Source organism: Pleurodeles waltl, chromosome 8 (assembly GCF_031143425.1).
Source record: "Pleurodeles waltl isolate 20211129_DDA chromosome 8, aPleWal1.hap1.20221129, whole genome shotgun sequence".
Taxonomy (NCBI): domain Eukaryota; kingdom Metazoa; phylum Chordata; class Amphibia; order Caudata; family Salamandridae; genus Pleurodeles; species Pleurodeles waltl.
Window position 1 is genome coordinate 141,916,436 of NC_090447.1, and position 19,992 is coordinate 141,936,427.

Consider the following 19,992-nt stretch of genomic DNA (forward strand, 5'->3'; position numbering starts at 1 on the left):
CACACCGACGCTGATCAACGCGACGCCCTCGGGACGATCGAGACTTCGACGCACAACCTCGCAAGGACAAAGCCGCCCGACTTCCAAGGAGAAATCGACGCGACGCCTACCGTGAGTGCGAAACTTTGACGCACGGCCTCGCAAGGACAACGCCGCCCGACTTCCAAGGAGAAATCGACGCGACGCCTGCCGTGAGACCAAAATTTCGACGCACGGCCTCGCAAGGTCAACGCCGCCCGACTTCCAAGGAGAAATCGACGCGACGCCTACCGTGAGATCGAAACTTCGACGCGCAGCCCCGCAGAACGACGCGCAGCCGGAAAATAAGCAGGAGAATCCACGCACAGACCCGGGACATCTGGTAATCCTCGCGATCCACAAAAAGAGACTGTCTGCGCGCCGGAAAACGGCGCCCGACTTCCCCGCGTGGAAAAGAACGACGCAAGTCTGTGTGTGCTGAGCGGAAAACGACGCACACACCCCTTTTTCCACGCATCTCTTCTCCTGTGGCCCTCTGAGGAGATTTCCCACCAGAAACCAGGTACTCTGTGCTTGAAAGACACTTTATTGCTATTTAAAGACTTAAAGACTCTTAATATCACTTTTCAGTGATATCTTTACAAATTCGTATTGCAACTTTGATCGTTTTGACCTACAATTATCCAGATAAATATTCTATATTTTTCTAAACACTGTGTGGTGTATTTTTGTGGTGTTATACTATGGTGTTGTATGATTTATTGCACAAATGCTTTACACATTGCCTTCTAAGTTAAGCCTGACTGCTCGTGCCAAGCTACCGGAGGGTGAGCACAGGCTGATTTTGGATTGTGTGTGACTTACCCTGACTAGAGTGAGGGTTCTTGCTTGGACAGAGGGCAACCTATCTGCCAACCAAAAACCCCATTTCTAACATTGGTGATCAGCGGTGAGGATAGGACTTGTGTTTGTGCAGTGACTTACAGTAGCTAAGTATTTCACTACCTACCCACAGTTGAAGGTCAACTTGATTTTTTATCTCTTTTTTGACTTTTGGTCTCTGATGTCCTCCTGGATATACTATTGATATTTTGGACTTTGGATTTTGGTTTTTGCTGGTAAGATCCTATCAGAATGGGATCGCTTACCTACTTATTCTTTTTGCCTACTGACCACCTCACTAAGGCTGACCTAAGGAAGCTTTGCAGAGAATGTGGCCTTCCTGTAGCAAAGAGATCTACTAAAGCAGAGATGCTACATGCCTACATAGTCTGGGAGGAAGACAGATGGGCAGAGAGAGAGGCAGCAAGAAACCAAATGACTAAGTACCCCTCAGAGGAGGAGGAGGACGACTCAGATGAGGAAAGAGACCCAGTGAAAAAAGAATGGCTCATGGCTCAAGCACGGTGGATGGAAGAGCTAGATGAGTTTATTGAAAGGGCTGAGGCAGCAAGTCCCTTAGCCCTGGAAGAAGAAAAGATTGCAGCTCAAGAGCTGAGCTGTAAAGAGCTGAAACTGGAGGCCGGAAGGGCTGAGTCCAGTTCAGATGGTGGCAGCAAAAATCTTGCATCTAGTACTGCTGAAGAAGGGCACAAGCCCAGAGATGTGGTACCCAACTTGAAGAAGAGAGTTGACACACCCCAGGCGGTTCAAGGGTATGAGGTAGTTCCCGTTATGCACAGGGTCCCTGAGAAGGATTGGGGAACTGGCACAGGGAGTCATATTCCTACTGGGGGGAGGGACACTTTACTGACTCTAGCAGAGAGTGACAGAGAAAAGGGTTCCCCCCTGGTGGACGTCCTGGATATAGAGTGTAGAGACATCCCAGAAGAGTTTGGGTTGAGTGTCAGGGACAGACAGAAACTGTCTCACCAGTCTCAAGAGGGTGATGTAGAGTGCTTTTCCAAGGCTGAGTTACTAGGTGGTTGGGTGAAGGGTACTGTGGTTAATACATGTGAAGGGCAGAGTGATGTAATTGCTGGAGAGCATATGTCTGGTCCTTATTTTCCAGAGCTACGCCAACACCAGGTGGAGTGTGAGTTCTCTGACCCCAGGGAACTTACAGTGGAGGCAGACTTTTGGGTGAGTACCAGAGAGTCTGAAGAGGCATTTGGGGGTGCTCCTGAAGGGAGTGGTCTAGGTGGTTCCCGACCAAGTGAGGTGGGAGAGGATTGTAGTGTCCCAGGTAGGTCTCAGAGCCTAACCTGTACCGTAGGGCCACCTTTTGAGGGAAGCCCCGCAGTGTCAGAAGAACTTGGGGGGATGACTGTAGACAGCATCCCAACAGTTCTGGTGTCTGGCAGTACCACTCCTAGTGAGGGGGTGCAGAAGTCCAGACATAGGGTTGAGAGGGGGTGGCAGACCCCAGTGGAGGATCTTGAAAGTCAGGGGTCAGCTCTGAGAGCAGAGCCCCCCAGGAATGACCCAGGTGAGACCGTTTCTGGTTTGGGGGAAACCCAGACTCTGCCGGATGGGCAGAGGTCGGGAGACCTGCGCCAACCAGACTCTTGTGTGGCCCTTGGGGACGGCGTGTCCCTTGTGGGGGGTGAGAGTGCCCCCCAGGAAGTCCTGGCATGCCAGGCAAAGATTCAACCTCAGGGTGGTGACTCTGGGTTGGATAACCGGGTTCAGAGGTTAAACTTTGACCTGGTGGGGGGTAGATGTGCCCCCCAGAAAGTCCTGGAATGCCAGGCAATGGCTCAACCTCAGGGTGGTGACTCTGGGTTGGCTTACCAGGTGAAGAGGTCAAACTCTGACCTGGTGGGGGGTAGGTGTGCCCCCCAGAAAGTCCTGGTATACCAGGCAATGGTTCAACCTCAGGGTGGTGACCCTGGGTTGGAGAACCAGGCTCAGAGGTTAAACTCTGACCTGGTGGGAGGTAGGTGTGCCTCCCTGAAAGTCCTGGCCTGCCAGGCAATGGTTCAACCTCAGGGTGGTGACTCTGGGTTGGATATCCAGGTTCAGAGGTTAACCTCTGACCTGGTGGGGGGTAGGTGTGCCCCCCAGAAAGCCCTGGTGTACCAGGCAGTTGTCCAACCTCAGGATGGTGACCCTAGGTTGGAGAACCAGGTTCAGAGGTTAAACTCTGACCTGGTGGAGGGTCAGTGTGCCCTCCAGGAAGTCCTGGCGTGCCAGGCGATTGTTCTACTTCAGGGTGGTAACTCTGAGTTGAATGGCCCAGTTCAGAGGTTAAACTCTGACCTGGTGGAGGGTCAGTGTGCCCTCCAGGAAGTCCTGGCGTGCCAGGCAATTGTTCAACCTCAGAGTGCTGACTCTGGGTTGGATACCCAGGTTCAGAGGTTAAACTCTGACCTGGTGGGAGGTAGGTGTGCCTTCCAAGAAGCCCTGCTGTGCCAGGCAATTGTCCAACCTCAGGGTGTTGACTCTGGGTTGGATGACCAGGTTCAGAGGTTAAACTCTGACCTGGTGGGGGGTAGGTGTGCCCCCCAGAAAGTCCTGGCGTGCCAGGCAATTGCCCAACCTCAGGGTGGTGACCCTGGGTTGGGGAACCAGGCTCAGAGGTTAAACTCTGACCTGGTGGGAGGTAGGTGTGCCTCCCAGAAAGTCCTGGTGCGCCAGGCAACTGTTCAACTTCAGGGTGGTGACTCTGAGTTGAATGGTCAGGTGCAGAGGTTAAACTCTGACCTGGTGGAGGGTCAGTGTGCCCTCCAGGAAGTCCTGGTGTGCCAGGCAATTGTTCAACTTCAGGGTGGTGACTCTGAGTTGAATGGTCAGGTGCAGAGGTTAAACTCTGACCTGGTGGAGGGTCAGTGTGCCCTCCAGGAAGTCCTGGCGTGCCAGGCAATTGTTCAACTTCAGGGTGGTAACTCTGAGTTGAATGGGCAGGTGCAGAGGTTAAACTCTGACCTGGTGGGGGGTAGGTGTGCCTCCCAGGAAGTCCTGGTTTGCCAGGCGGTGATCCAGTCTGAGGGTACAGACCCTGGGCTGGAAGACCAGGTTCAGGGTGTCCCCCCGGACCTGGAGGGAGGGGCTACTGATAACAGTGCCCCTACCATGTTGTCTTCTGAGGAGGCCACTCCTAGTTGGAGGGTGCTGGACCCCAGAAGGGAGGGCAGGGGGAGGGAAGCCTCACCCCGGGCCCTAGTCCAACCTGAAGGTACAGACCCCAGGTTGGAGGGCCAGTGGCAGGTTAACAGCCCTGCACTGGTGGAGGAATGGTACAGGGCGACTTCTGTAAGCCCCCTGGCCATGTTGGACTCTGGGGGTACCGCTCCGGGAGGGAGGGTACAAAGCCCCAGAGGGGAGGACCAGGTTCAGGCTGTCATTCCTGACCTGGTGGAAGGGAGAGTGGTTAAAGGGTGCCCAGCACCTGGGGCTACCGCCCCCCACTCTCCACAGCCACAGTGGTTGGAGAGCTTTGAGAGGCCTGGGGCCCGGCTCTCATCCCTGGCAGCTGTCAGTAATCACTGTGGCTTGCTGTCCGGGTGGACAGAGTTATCCCTGGGAGGGGACAAGTGTCACACCCCAGGGGTAGAGTGGGCAACACCACTATGTTGGTCATGGGGGTACTATCCTGCTCCTGGGATACATCTGTGAGCAAAGTAAGGTTAGGTGCTGCACAGATGGGATCCGCAGGAAAGGAGAAAGGTTCCCCATGGATGGGCTTAATGGGCCCTGAGAGTATGGACAGAGGGACCCAATGGGAGTCAAGAAGGCGAAGAACTGGAGCATGCCCCTGCTGTTGTGGGCCTGGGTCCTTGTTCTGTCGCCTCAAACAGGGAAGTACATCAGGATAGTGATTGTTCTCCCCTGGCTTTAGGCTGGTGGGGGGTCATGTTGGACCTGGCTTTTTGACAGGGACATCCCAAAACTTTTTGCCTCCTTCCTCCTATTTTTTCTGACCTGCTGTTGTTGGCTTTTGACCTCTGAGCACTTTACCACTGCTAACCAGTGCTAAAGTGCATATGCTCTCTGTGTAAATTGTACTATTGATTGGTTTATCCATGATTGACTATTTAATCTACCTGTAAGTCCCTATTAGAGTGCACTACATGTGCCTAGGGCCTGTAGATTAAATGCTACTAGTGGGCCTGCAGCACTGGTTGTGCCACCCACCTCAGTAGCCCCTTAACCTTGTCTCAGGCCTGCCATTGCAAGGCCTGTGTGTGCAGTTTCACTGCCACTTCGACTTGGCATTTAAAAGTACTTGCCAAGCCTAGAAATCCCCTTTTTCTACATATAAGTCATCCCTAATGTGTGCCCTAGGTAACCCCTAGAGCAGGGTGCTGTGTAGGTAAAAGGCAGGACATGTACCTGTGTAGTTCTATGTCCTGGTAGTGTAAAACTCCTAAATTCGTTTTTACACTACTGTGAGGCCTGCTCCCTTCATAGGCTAACATTGGGGCTGCCCTCATACACTGTTGAAGTGGCAGCTGCTGATCTGAAAGGAGCAGGAAGGTCATATTTGGTATGGCCAGAATGGTAATATAAAATCCTGCTGACTGGTGAAGTCGGATTTAATATTACTATTCTAGAAATGCCACTTTTAGAAAGTGAGCATTTCTTTGCACTAAAAACTTGTTGTGCCCTTCAATCCACGTCTGGCTAGGTTTAGTTGACAGCTCCTTGTGCATTCACTCAGACACACCCCAAACACAGGGTACTCAGCCTCACTTGCATACATCTGCATTTTGAATGGGTCTTCCTGGGCTGGGAGGGTGGAGGGCCTGCCCTCACACAAAGGACTGCCACACCCCCTACTGGGACTCTGGCAGACAGGATTGAACTGAAAGGGAACTTGGTGCATTTCTTAGAGACTCTTTGAAGTCACCCCCACTTCAAAGGCACAACTTAGTATAAAACAGGGCCTCTGCCCTACCTCATCAGACACTTGCTGGAGAAGAAACCTGAACCAGAAACTACATCCTGCCAAGAAGAACTGCCTGGCTGCTCAAAGGACTCACCTGTCTGCTTTCTCCAAAGGACTGCTGTCTTGCTGTTGCCCTGCTGCCTTGCTGAACTCTTGTCTGGCTGTGAAAGTGCTCTCCAAGGGCTTGGATAGAGCTTGCCTCCTGTTCCTTGAAGTCTCAGGACCAAAAAGACTTCTTCCTTTCACGTGGACGCTCCGTGCGCCGAAAATTTCGACGCACAGCTTGTTTCGCGGCGAGAAAAACGCCGCACACCGACGCTGATCAACGCGACGCCCTCGGGACGATCGAGACTTCGACGCACAACCTCGCAAGGACAAAGCCGCCCGACTTCCAAGGAGAAATCGACGCGACGCCTACCGTGAGTGCGAAACTTTGACGCACGGCCTCGCAAGGACAACGCCGCCCGACTTCCAAGGAGAAATCGACGCGACGCCTGCCGTGAGACCAAAATTTCGACGCACGGCCTCGCAAGGTCAACGCCGCCCGACTTCCAAGGAGAAATCGACGCGACGCCTACCGTGAGATCGAAACTTCGACGCGCAGCCCCGCAGAACGACGCGCAGCCGGAAAATAAGCAGGAGAATCCACGCACAGACCCGGGACATCTGGTAATCCTCGCGATCCACAAAAAGAGACTGTCTGCGCGCCGGAAAACGACGCCCGACTTCCCCGCGTGGAAAAGAACGACGCAAGTCTGTGTGTGCTGAGCGGAAAACGACGCACACACCCCTTTTTCCACGCATCTCTTCTCCTGTGGCCCTCTGAGGAGATTTCCCACCAGAAACCAGGTACTCTGTGCTTGAAAGACACTTTATTGCTATTTAAAGACTTAAAGACTCTTAATATCACTTTTCAGTGATATCTTTACAAATTCGTATTGCAACTTTGATCGTTTTGACCTACAATTATCCAGATAAATATTCTATATTTTTCTAAACACTGTGTGGTGTATTTTTGTGGTGTTATACTATGGTGTTGTATGATTTATTGCACAAATGCTTTACACATTGCCTTCTAAGTTAAGCCTGACTGCTCGTGCCAAGCTACCGGAGGGTGAGCACAGGCTGATTTTGGATTGTGTGTGACTTACCCTGACTAGAGTGAGGGTTCTTGCTTGGACAGAGGGCAACCTATCTGCCAACCAAAAACCCCATTTCTAACACATTTAATATAACTTGTGCATGTAAAGAGTTATAAACTCTACCTAAAAAGTTGCCAACTTCAGCCCTGTAGTGCTTTGCTCTGATTGGCCAGCCTCTGGCAGTCTGGCCAGGCTGCTTTGAAGAGGTGTGAAGTAGCCTGGGCTGAACAACACAAAGGAATGTGCTTGCGGGAGGAGATCTTCCCTTAGCAGATGGGGAAGCGGGGAAGTGGGGGGGGGGTCTGCAAAACTGGTCTTCAAGGGCAGGTAAGGACATTTGGAGTAGCCCAGCACCTCCCTCACATCCTGCAAACCTAGACAATTAGGTGTCCCCCTGATTAGATTAGGAGAGGGCAGGAGATGGGTGTGTTTAGGATTTTTAGCCATACCAGTGGGTGGGCTCAGCCAGATGTAACCTCCAGAAATAATTTTCAGCCATGATGGATTTTAGAGGAATGTTGCTCCCTGTGATTGATTTTTGCCACACTTCCCGAAAGTGGTCCTCACAGGGCGAAGGACCCTGCACCTGATTGGAGAACCAGGATCCCCCCTGTTTTTCACCCAGGAGAAAGGATAAAACTGGCAGACCTGCACCCACACCCAAGATCCCTACCAGATTCCTACAAGGAAGAACTACAGAAGAAGAAGGACTGCCCTGCTGGACCCCTGACCTGCACCTGGACACTGCACTCTGGAGGACTGCACCAGCTGCACACCTAGGCTTCACCACAAGAAGGACTTTGCCTGGCTTCAACTGGTTCAAGCAGGGACACCCTGTTTGCTACAGGTGAAAAATTGCTAATCATAGTCCCCTGCACCAACTCCTGAAGAAACTGACCAGCTGACCACTGTCCAGTGGCCATTTTGGAGTTTGTGCCAGGTGCATTTTGGGAGTTGTAGTCCGCATCCTCAAGGAGCATCTCAGAGCTTCTAGAGCCTTGGGGTGAGCTGTGGACACCAAAAGAACCTTAAAAGAACATCTGGAACAAGATCCAAAAGTTTAAAGAACTTTGGAGAACTTTTGGAAAAAAGCTCCATAAAGGGACCGACACGCCGCTGCAACTCCAGCCGGCTTGACTCAACCACGACCCGGCCTGATTTGCAGGTTCGTCCCGGAGAAGAAAATCGCAGAAAAAGTGACTAAGTCCGAATGTAGAAAGTTGACTGGGACCTCCCAGGCAGTGTATCTGAAGAGTGCTCAGGGGGCATCAGATCAAGATTTAGGTTTGACCTGTCGAAGGATTTTCATCTTGAAAAAAATGACTATGTCCGAAGGTAGAAAAATCTCCAGCAAGGGATCCTGCGATGCATATACGAGAAACTGTTCCAGGAGGTCAGACTGGACTGGCGACTTAGTCCTGCTGAAGAAAGTCCTAATGTAAACTTTTGACCGAGGCCTCCTGCGAGCTGTAGCTGACCAGGGCTCCATTGCGGTCAGCCTCAAACTTTGACTTTGCCCTGGTTGAGGTGCGACCAGATGACCAGATTGGCGCTATTTGTTTCTAAGTGCTAAAAAGCATAAATTCTTTAAAAATTAATATCTCTGGTTCCCCTTATCCGATTTTAATAGTTTTGGTGTCATTTTAAAGATAAAAATATAATCTATTTTCGTAAATATTATAAATTAGTGTTACATTTTTATTGTATTTTGTGTTTTACTTAGTTACTGTTTTGTGATTTTTAAATGCTTTACACACGTCTCCGAAGTTAAGCCTTGTCGCTCATTGCCAAGCTACCAAGGGTTTATCTGGGTTTAATTTATTGTGACCTAACTGGAGCTAAGTGGAGGTTAGTGGCCTATTGCCAAGTGTAGGTACTTACCTGCCCTTACCAATAACCCATTTTCCAACAATGCATACCTGCCATCTCAAAGAGAGGTGTGAAAGGAGAGACCAGTCCCTCCACACACCTCATATGCACACCCTTCATCTGAGACAGAGGTCTTACCCAAGGATTTTTTAACCCCCTCCCTGGTGTTGGCCACTGATCGAGACCCGCACCAGGGGGGTAGTGTGGGCGTCGGTTAGTGGTAAGTGCTGCAATGGTGACTTGTTATGCAAAAGATCCATGTCCAAGCTCTATTATAGGGACCTCTGATGCAAGGGATTTTGGCACAGAGGGCAGTGAATCGTCATTCTCTAATGCGCACTCCAATCAGCTGCTGTGCACACCCTATTATGTTTGGGTGTTGCCATTGGAAGACATCAGAAAGAGAGGTGAGTATGACCCCACAGTCAAATATGGACACTAGTTGCCCAAGACACAGTTCTCATCAGAGAGTATACTTCATTGTAGACTCTACTATGGACATTGATCACAGTGAAGAGAGGAATGTGCAGAGAGAACAGTTTTAACCCACAACCTACTTTGCCCATATATTACTCTGGGGAGATGTCTAAGCTGACAAGGCAGTGTGTTTTTATATCATAGTCTATATTGTTGTTATGCAAGACAGAGTTCTCAGGACACTGGTAATTCCATCTCTATATCTTACTTGTACACCTACTATACTGGGGTGAGAGGTGACCAGAGAGGTAATCCCCTTTTCCCACCCTAAGGTGCACACATATCATTCTACACAGGTCACAGGAGAGAGGACAGTCTCTCCCAACACTGCACCACGCAGTCTTATCCGGCAAGAGAGATTTTTTAGGAAAGATGGTTGTTCCTCCCTGCAGCCTACCTTGCATACTTGTGAGCATGGGAAGAGTTATGAGCAGAGAAATATGTTTTCTGAAAGCCTATTACTGACACCTTTCACCCTGGTAAGATTTGTTAGTGGACAGGTCACTCCTTCCCCAGACACCACTGTTGGTCTGGGGAGTGGTATCAGCAGAGAGGCCACTGCTTTCCCACACAGTACTGAAAGTCCATGTTGTCCTGGAGATAGGTGTTAGAGAAGAGGACAATGGCTAAATACACAGTACTGAATGTATCTGTCATGCTGGGAAAAGCTGGGAATATATAGTCAAATCCATTCTCACTCCCTAATATATATAGCTATTTCACCTGTGAGAAGTCTCAGTGGAGAGGCCAGTACTGCTTATGCTTGCTTTGGAATAGTGGGGATGTACATGGGAACTGAATACCTTCCACACCCTACTATGCATACTGCTGATCCTGCAGAAAGATGCAAGTGGAGAGGCAGTGTTTCTTTACACCCTACTTTATGCACTGGTTACCTTCATGCAAGGTCTCAATGGGTAGACCACTCTACTATGAACAGTTGTTAGGCTGTGGAGAGGTGTCATTGAGAATCAAGTATGACCTTACAGCTATTGTGCACTATTATTATAATGTGAAAAGGCCTCATTTGAGAGTCTACTTTCTCTCTACACACTACTAATGGGGAGTATAAGGCATAAGTGCTGTAATAAATGAAAGGCATTTTTTTCCCTAAAAAAACGTTTACTATCTCACAAGACTTTGGCAGGATTATAAAAAAAGTAGTGGGAGTATACAAAATATTGATACAAACGATACCCTACTATACATACTTGTAGCGCTAGGGTGAGGTATTAGTGAATAATTCAGGGTCTGATTAACAAGGTTAAACTTAGACAAGTTATCCACAGTTGGTGCTTAGCACTTTTTAGCACTATTTTCACCTTAACACTTAAACCTGCATATCTCCAGTTCTAATGATTGGATTTTTGTCATTTTGTTTTTATTCATTAAGGATTAGTTGTTGTTTCTAATCTGGTGTGGGATCTCTTCTGTGGTGTTGTTCATTGTATTACTGTTTGAAGTGTTGCACAACTCCTTTACACATTGCCTCTAAAATAAGCCTGACTGTTTTGTGTCAAGCTACCAGTGGATAAGCACAGGTTATTTTGGGTTTTGTTTGTGACTTCACCCTAACAAGGACTGTGTTTATTGCTTTTATAGGGTTCTAGCCCCTAACCAGTAACCCCATTACATACAGAGATACACCCAATATTTCTACAGGTGGGCCCAGAAAATAGTTATTTTAATTCATCCAGCGTGAACTGACTATTCAGATTCCTTTATGAAAAAATGGGACATCTTTATATGGAAACATCATTGTTAATTTTTATAGAAGAACCCCTGTGAATCAGTTCAGGATGATCAGAATGCATCCATCATTAATTCACAGTTGTAAAGCTGTTTGCACACGAAATGTGTGCGGTCTTGCATCTTAACTACAGACCGTACTTATCAAGGCTATTTGAAGTGACATTATACGCTCAAAAATCATCAGTGCATAATCATGAATAATACGAAGCCAAGAGATTTTAGGTCAATGACTTTTCTTAATTTAATGTCATCTTCAATTAATTTTAAACCTGTGCATGTGCAGCCTATTTCCTGACTGAAATAGTAAGGCTGCTTTAAAGAGTACTGAATATAGTGTGATGGAGTGCAAAAAACTTTTACATACTTGGAAAACATAATATTTTTTCTATTCTTACTTATAAGCTTTAATAAGAGATTAGTTTACTCACTCGCGATGAAGGTTCGTTTTCCAGCTTCATAAAATCAGCATCAATCTCGAGTCCTTTTTTTTTTTAAATCGTCTTTGGTTTACCCCTGGATGGTGTACCCCAAGTCTCTAAACAACATACAAGTGCTATTGAAGATATGCCCTCCCAAGCAGTGGCTCCAAGTAACTTGCTGATATCGCTTCCAGTGCAAAGCGGGGAATTTGGGAAACAAGCACCTGTTCACAGTTCTTTAAAACTTTGCGAGATTCTTCAACTACCTAAACCTTCCCATACTTTGTTCTCAATGACTGTTCAATAATGTAAGGATATTCATTACTTTTTAATTGCTTATTATTATTTCTAATCACCGAAAAATTGTGTGAATGGCAAAGAACACCAACAAATATTAATCAGCAGAAAAACACAAAACAAACAGCTATGTGTTTTAAATATTAAAGCAAAATGTTGCAGACGTTACTGCTGGACTAATTCCGTTTTATTCCGCTCTCAGGCTCAAGGAGTAGCTGTCAATAGTGCAGCATGTGCAGTGGCACCAGGACCTTGAGATGTGAAGCTCCTTTCTGCACCCCAGTCAGTGACTCTTCTTTAGTACCACAAAGGGGTGGGATCCATTTCCCTTTCTTCTATTAGGGCTCATGGCACCTGTGCCATGCCACTGTTTAGGCTATTAAACTGATGCTTAACCAATGAAACCAGATGGTCTGTGAAGAGAGATACCTCTTTCTGAGTCCCTAACCCTTTGGGTTCACTTCCTCCTTTTTTAACATTACCCGCAATAGAGGATGGCCCCTAATACCTTCTGAAAACCTTTTGCTCCCGTCTACGTCTCAACTGTGGCTGCATTCATGACCCATGGTTATTCCAAAGTCCAACTGGAACCACTTACATAATAAAGATAGTCACGTACAGAATTATTAGACCTAGCTAACAGCACACGTGTTAATTCTTCGCTGCATCAATTGTAACACCCAGGGCCATATTTACAAGTGGCTTACATTGCCAGTGGTTTTTATGATTCACCGATGGCACAGGTTGCAGGCCCATATCTAAAAGGCCACGCAAAGCCACTTTGCGTGTCTTTGCATGACCTTGTAGATAAGGAGTAAAGCAACACAGTGCAAGTCGCTGCATTGCCTTACTCTGCGTCAAAGAGGCATTCCATGGGTGTTGTGGCGGGTATTCCCACGCAACACCCATGGATTTTGATGCATTCCTAGATTTACAAGGATTTGTAAACCTTGGAATGCGCCAAAAGCCTACACCTCCCAGGGGAGGTGTAAGGGAGGTGCAACAAGGAGAAATACCTTTATTTCTTCTCATTTTTACCTTTTTCTATGTGTGGTGTAGAATGAGGAAAACACCTCTCGTCTTTGCTTTTGTGCAGGAAAGTCCCCCTTCCTGCACAAAAAGAATCATCCCTGCAACACAGACACCCTTGCACAATGGAGCAAGGGTTCCTGTGTTGGTGTTAGGCAGCAATTTGTGCAACAGCGTGGTGGACAAGGACAGGAGTGCCCTGTATCTTGTAGATATGGTGCATTCCTGCCCTTTTCTTTTGATGCAGGTCAGCGCCCCAGGAAGGCTTGCGGTGCTGTCTTGCGTTAAAAGTTTGTAAATATAACGCTGAATACTGTAGATAAACCAATAATCAACTTTAGGTTTATGTTTACATCTAGCTCAACTACAGCTCCTAACTCACTTAAAGCATCTATGCTTATTGCACGCTCTTCACACAGGCTCGTGTCTCAGCTCAAAATGAGTTGCAAATGCTGGAGAATTGCTGAGGGTTTTGTCAGCCTTAGATAACCATGTCCACATAGTACTCGTCAATAGATTGTCTGCACTTGGTATCACAGGAAAACATATGCAGCAGCTCTCTTCTTTTTATCTGACCATATGCAGGCCATGATATTATCTTAGTTTTCTTCCTCCAGTCCAACAATCACTTGTGGGGTCCCTCAGGGATCTTCGGTTAATCATGCATAAATGCAGCCCTTCTGGTAAAACGTATCCAGTCCTTTGTCTTTTTTAGGGTCGAGCCTGCGTTGCATGCGCTCGCGCATGCTATCGCAGCGAGATGCTTTAGTATTTAGAAAAGGGCTCGGAGCCCTGTCAACTTCACGTCAGTGTTTTTTATTGGTTCGTGGGCTTGCCTAATAAAATCTGCTTGCTTTCATTAGTCGGAGGCACGCATAGGTCATGCCTTTTCCAGTGGCTAGCCCTCCTTGAGCGCAGCAAGCAAGTACAGAAAACATGCGAGACTCGCTGTTTTCCTTCGGGCTCGTGGACTTCTTTTTCTCTAATTTACGAGCGCGATCTCGCTTGGCAGAAATCCAGCGCTTTACATAGTTAATGTAACTTTTTCGGGTTATGTACATAAATGCACTTTTGCCCAAAAGGTGAAAAGTCGGGTTAGGAGTTTACAACGCGATCAGCTCTAACATGAGCAAGCGCGAGACCCGTTGCATTGTAAATGCTTGTTTTCAGACGGTGTGCTGATGGCACACACATTTTGTTAAGGCCTAATGGGAATCAGGAAAGACTCAGAGCAGATTTACTGAATTTTAGGATTGCTGGTGCGAAACGGAAGAGCAACAATCACTTAAAACTTAATTCAGATAGGACTGAAATTGTGGAATTGAGTCTTAGCACATTCCTCTAGTCAAAGAGCTGGTGGCCTAATGAGTTGGGTGATTCCGAACCACCATTTCGATTAACCTGTAATTTAGGTATTGTCTTCGATTGGTGTTTGTCTGCCTTGACTCACAATTCCAAAGTCACTTCAATATGTTTTCATATTAAGAACTTTAAGGAAGATACTGGATTTTTTACCAAGAAAATGCCCAGTTTACTATTATTCAACCAAATGTTAGATACAAACTTGCATACAGAACATATCTTTATACTGGACTCCCAAAATGCCTCAACTCCTGCTTACAACTTGTTAAAAATTGTGCAGCCAGGCTGTTGCTTTACCTGCCTTATCTATCATGTATAATTTCTTATTCAAAAACCCTTGATTGGGTGCATATTGAGAAAAGAGCCATTTTCAAATGTCCCTGTATTTTTCATAAAAACGATTGGAATTTTTAGCAGAACCTTTTCAGTTCAATTGTTCATCACACTTTGTTTATCCTGTTAGTATTTTAAGTGTAACATTCCTTATGATCAGAAAAATTCGTCAAGAAATCTGTTCATTTTCCTACCAGTCTTGCAAAATTTGCCTGCCTCTGCAATGCTTTTTTTCTCCAGATGTTCTTGAAGTCATAAGCCTTAGCAGTTTGTTTCAGTATTGTGGGTGCAGCCTAGCCGCCCACCTCCTAACTGATATTATTGTCCATCTCCATGACTGCCTTGAAAAGGCATAAGCGAAATGTAAACTATGCTGGCATAAATTTATGTATTTCTGGAATTTTGCATTATTCTAGTCACACGAAATTCTCGAATGTACATCAATACGCCACTTCACGTAATTACGGGCCATTCATGGTCTGCCACAATCATGTCATCCATGTAATAGGAACAACAGAAATATAGGCTGCTGTTGTTCGAAGTACTTTTCTTTAAATGCAATAACACACCACAAATTGATGCAGAAATGCATTTTACACTAAATTATAGTGTGAAATTAACAGATTTGCATTTTGAGTAATAATGGGCCAAGTAAATTTGTTGTAATTTCACATAATTATGTGAAAGGATATTACATGAATTGCACACACTCCTACTTTAAAGTCACTAACTAGAACATCTGAGGTGCTACACAACAAAGGCCCTAAGTGATCTAAGACCATCCCCTATTTCATGGCATGGGCATACACACTACCCACAATATCCCAAGGGTTACCCGGAGGTAGCTAATGCCAACATAACATGCCTGTGGGTTCCTCGATGTTTAAAAGACAGCAATAGGTAACTTTTTTCTTGAGGAGGAATCCCATTCCACCCAAAAGCTTGCAACAACCTCTACCCAAAATTAGGCACTCATTACCCAACAGATGTATTTTCACAGAAAGGGCCATATCCAACTTTTGCCTCTGTAGGTACTAGAAAACCTGCCCTTTATTCTTGTCCCTCTTGCCTTTCACATTCCATGCCAGGAGTTTTCAAAGCTACCTGTTCCCTTCTCTTAGTCAATTACCTACCCCTGTTTATGTTATGAATACTTCATCCTATTAGGAGGTTTTCCAGACACTTAAATGTTATCATAGAGGTTGCCAAACAAAAGATAAAAAACAAAGAACAAGCTCCCAAGTCCAATCACTGATATGTTCATTCAGTGAGCCTACAACATCTTGGTATTCTAAAATATGAGGTTCCTGCTACCCATTAAACTGGAAAAGATGTACAACTTGTGAAGTTTAAGTGCAACAGTGATATAGAACAAAAATATTCCCTTGCTCTCTGCTCTAATTGGTGGAGTAAGAAACCGCCTAGATTCAGTGATCCTTACATTTAACCAGTAAAAGCTTGTTATTCCTGTCCATGTTCCTGCCAGCATCCAACTCCATGTCCACCACAGGGGCTGTGGGAGAAACCGTAATCCCAGAATATGTCAGTGGGTCAGAGAGGGGTGGCACTGCTCATATTGCAAACAATACACATTAGTTTAGTGTCACAACTCTTAATAGATGTCATAACATGTGAGCAAGTGTTAACATGGCAGAAGTGTCACATCATTATCACTCGAAAATGTATGGTGGCTTAATCCATTGACCTAGTGGAGCATGGCAGTTCACAATTCTAATATGAAAGATGAGGATGTAACATGCCTGTCCTCTTCATCATTATCAAAAAGGTATGCTTGGTCTTCCAGTGCCAGCCCACCCTTTAGTCTTGCACCCAAGCCCTACTGAGAGGCCCATTGCCCATCTGATCTTCTGTTTGATCCCTTCATCTTGCAACCACCCGCCTAGTCCAATACCTTATCTGAAGGTAAGAAATACCAGTATTTTCCAAATATGATGACCTGGATCTGTTCCAAGAATAGTTTGATGCATTTTAGATATATCTCTGTAGGATTCCTTTTAGCTGTCAACGCTTTTATGTTGTGTCTGTACTTCCTTTGTGAAGTCGTGGAAGAGCAGCAATTTGGTACTTTCATAAAGAATTGGGCCTCCCATCCTGGCCTCCTGCAAAATAGAGCCAGTATCCCATCATCTGGGATTCTTCAATTGATAGCTGGGGGACCTAGGAAGGGAGCTCTGTGCATCATCTGAGCAGATAATGAAGGGAGAAGCCTTTGCACTGCAGAACTTAAGTCAACTGATGCTCAATGAACAGATTTATACTTGGATCATTTGCTTGCAAAGGGTTTCCAATTAAAAACATGTTGTTGCCATTTGAACAACCCTAAACACTATCCACATTTCAGAACAGAATTTGTATTTCCTCAATAAGCCTCTATGTGTTTGCTGTCAGGTGTGATATTTCCCCAGAAAAGACTCAATTGGGGGTCATTCTGACCCTGGCGGCCGGTGACCGCCAGGGTCACCGACCACGGGAGCACCGCCAACAGGCTGGCGGTGCTCCCGAGGGCATTCTGACCGCGGCGGTTCAGCCGCGGTCAGAAAGGGTAAACCGGCGGTCTCCCGCCGGTTTACCGCTGCCCCATTGAATCCTCCATGGCGGCGGAGTGCGCTCCGCCGCCATGGGGATTCAGACACCCCCTACCGCCATCCTGTTCATGGCGGGAAACCCGCCATGAACAGGATGGCGGTAGGGGGTGCCGCGGGGCCCCTGGGGGCCCCTGCAGTGCCCATGCCAATGGCATGGGCACTGCAGGGGCCCCCGTAAGAGGGCCCCGCAAAGTATTTCAGTGTCTGCTTTGCAGACACTGAAATACGCGACGGGTGCAACTGCACCCGTCGCACCCCTGCAACTACGCCGGCTCAATTCTGAGCCGGCGTCCTCGTTGCAGGGGCATTTCTGCTGGGCCGGCGGGCGCTCTTTCGGAGAGCGCCCGCCGGCCCAGCGGAAATGTTTAAATGGCCGCCGCGGTCTTTTGACCGCGGTGTGGTAATTTCACGGCGGTACCTTGGCGGACGGCCTCCGCCGTCCGCCAATGTTAAAATCACCCCCAATTGTCTATAAGCTTCATGAACTGATCACACAACACATGAAGCCAGCACAATCATGTAATCTTCAGCAAATTACAGTTGGTGACAATTTCATGAATGTCAATTATATGTCACGGACTCATGTATGCCTAATGTTACTGCTCTATCAACAGTCATGGAAAATCCTAAATTGAGTAGGGGGGAAATTTAGAAGATGTTTGTGTGCATGCGGGGGCACAAGGCCTATGATGGGTATTTTCAACACTCTTCAGGTAGGGGGGCACTGCTAAATGTAGATGGTTGCATGATGTAAGGTGAAATCTGAGGCAACGAACTGGTGTTCCATTAAAGAATGGGCAGTTATCTCTGTGTATTTAAAGTTATCTGTTACACAATACTCATGTTTAGAAGTGCCAGATTAACCAACTCATGCTCACATCTGTTTGCTCAAATGTTCATGTAAATATCTTTCAGTGGGTTGATAACTATAAATTCTTTCTCTGTTTATGGCAGCCAAGAAATGCATATTTTTCTTGTGAAAGGAAATACAATGATGATTGCATGGCCATAAGATTGATGATTTTGGGTGGATTTAATGTCTACTGAATTATCAAGTGGACAGTGCCTCACCAAAATCAATATCTCACCATGAGGAGGTTGTGAGGTTCTCTAAAAAGGCATAGAAAACCGAATCCTTGGTACACCAAATGGGCATACATAACACAAAAAGACTGTTTGGAACCATCAAGGTTCTAATAGGATGCCCTGATACCAACAATGCAGACCAAAGATGATTGACAGAGGCAAAATGTGTATTCTTGTACCTGGGAGCAGAGGAAGCAACACAGAAGGGGCCCTGCACATGACATATCAGAAACCACAGTGCCAGCTTTATGGTGGTGCAACCAATTCTGTCACACTAGGAGCCAAGCTCAAAGTGACACACTCTACATGGCAGACTGAAATGAGTTAGGAGCAGCCTACAGAGATGTTTGTTTGTGCAGAATAATTACAATTGCATGATCTCTCAGGTGGTTCATACCCTTCAAGGAGAGATCTGTGATATAGCATAGAGGGTTAATGTTCCTGCTGCAAAGCACATCGTCTGACATGCTGATGACATATTAGTATTTTATGTAGATGGCTCAGGGGTTATTGCATTTCTCACAGTGATCCTTTTGCTACTTGAAGTTCAAAAGTAAGAATACTTCAAGTATAGCACATTGAGCTACGAGCTAGCATCAAAGTGCTGCATCTGCATTTCCCCAATCTTTCGTTATTCTTGCTAAAACGACTTCTTTGTTTAGCAATACAAGTTTGTGAGTATGACACCCCAGTCATTGTGTTACATGAATGGGGCACTTTTACTGACACTTTGCACCCAAAGGTGATGTAACCCTGGTATAAAATGTTGTTTTGGGTCTTACATTCCAATGCAAATCCTGAATTGCATTTAATAATAGTGCTGAAGTGACACAAAGTAGTACTGTAAGGTACTTTACATCAAGGAGACACTCTAAGGCTGATAAATGGATGTTACCATGCACGCACTCATGGATTTTGAAACTTATCCCTATCTACTAATTTTGGTGGAAAGGGATCGACATAAAACAAACTTTCCTCCTGAAGGTAAACAGAAAGTTAGACAAAAGCTTTGTTTTCTCCAAACCTTTCCAACTTTGCACATCTTAGTGGACATGGTGCTGTTGTTGTGCTCTCGCCTTTTCAAACAATGCAGAGCAACTTTGGTTGCTGCACAATGTAACAACGTAGTTAATCTGCCCCTTCATTTCTTCAAACCAATCACTCTTAACATTTAATGACTATCCTTGACAGATGACACCTACATATTGTAGTCCGACACTGTCTTAAGTAACACTTTCTTTACATTGATTTACACACTTGTATGTCTCATTATCTCCATATAATATATGGGTGAAGAAAAGCACTCTGACAGTATACATTGGAGTGAATAGTACTGTAAAGTAAATATATGTGAGAGAGAGGCAAAAGTACAATGACAGCACCATTGGAGGTAGTGAGGGAATTTCTGAAGAAGATCATTTGGGTGGTGGCCACCAACAAAGATTGTCAGACCAGGTGGCACCAGTGCTAAAGCCGGCACTGAGTAATATGTTTACGCTAAAAGGTAGTAATATGTAGTATATGTATTATATTTTTTGGGTGAACATAGTTCTTGTTTCCATCATGAGCACATGCAGTAACGTGACCTTGAGCCAGTAAGAGATTGTTATAAAAACTTACATTATTCCTGTCAACTATCCAAGATATGCACGTAGACATATTGTATCATCTCAACGATGTGCAAATCAAAACTGCAGCGGTCACCTGGTCTTTGGCCATATTTACACATGGTGCCTCAATGTCACAAATGCAAAATGAGAAAATGATTTTCCAATTGAAGGACTGTCACTTTGACTTCATAACTCATCTTA